Source organism: Scleropages formosus, chromosome 11 (genome assembly GCF_900964775.1).
Source record: "Scleropages formosus chromosome 11, fSclFor1.1, whole genome shotgun sequence".
Lineage (NCBI taxonomy): Eukaryota > Metazoa > Chordata > Actinopteri > Osteoglossiformes > Osteoglossidae > Scleropages > Scleropages formosus.
Window position 1 is genome coordinate 26,013,740 of NC_041816.1, and position 1,149 is coordinate 26,014,888.

The following is a 1,149-nucleotide window of genomic DNA, read 5'->3' on the forward strand; positions in this document are numbered from 1 at the left end:
TGTCTAAGCAGTGTCCTACCTTACATATTTTTCATTTAATTGACACACATTTGCCCATTTATATGGCTGGGTAATTTTTACTCTACCAAATCAGGGTAAGTTTGTCGCTCAAAGGCACTAGAACAGGAAGGTGGGATTCAATCCTGTGGTCTTTGAGCCCAAAAGTGGCTGATCTAACCACCTGCTGCTCCCTGGAACAAACCTTAATTAGTCAAACTATATCATAAATATGTGGAGCTGTAACTCATACACACAAACACACCCACACACATCATCTGAACCGCTTGTCTCATGCAGGGTCACGGGGAGCTGGAGCCTAACTTGGCAATACAGGGCATAAGGCCAGAGGGGGAGGGGACACACCCAGAACAGGATGCCAGCCCATCACAAGGCACCCCAAGCAAGACTCGAGCCCTAGACCCACCAGAGAGCAGGACCCAGTCCAGGAGCTGTAACTTGCATTGGCTATTCAGCAGTAATAGCAGTTTGTTCTCAGCACATGGACTTTTCTGGAACTGCCACCATGGAGTATTTAAAAAACAAGAGGGAAGTATTAGCTTCGGCCCTCATCATTCCTATTCAAGGTATTCATCACCCACTAAACACTCCGATCGCACTATTTTCTGCAATCAGAATGCGCCTACCCCCACCTGTCTCCACCTTGTCCAAAGGTGTCCTAATGAATGGGACTCAGTAACGTCACTTGACAGCAGAAATGAGCTCTCCACCAGAATGTAAGTGAAGACAGAAAGTGCATTAAGTGTTATTCAGAACACACAAGCACTGTCTAATAATTCAATTTCCCTTAAGTCTCGAAGTATCCAAGTGCATTGCGTTGGACCAGGTCCTGCTCTCCAGTGGGTCTGGGGTTCAAGTCCCACTTGGGGTGCCTTGCGGCAGACTGGCGTCCTGTCCTGGGTGTGTTCCCTCCCCCTCTGGCCTTACGCCCTGTGTTGCCGGGTAGGCTCCGGTTCCCCGCGACCCTGTCTGGGACACACGGTTCAGAAAATGTGTATGTGTGTGTATTCAAGTGCTTCATGTACTTGGGGAACTCGTAGTGTTGTGATTAGAGCTATCACCTTTGGATGTAAAGGTTGAAGGTTTGAATCACTTGTCTCACTGTAATACGTTGAGCGAGATTTTTATTTT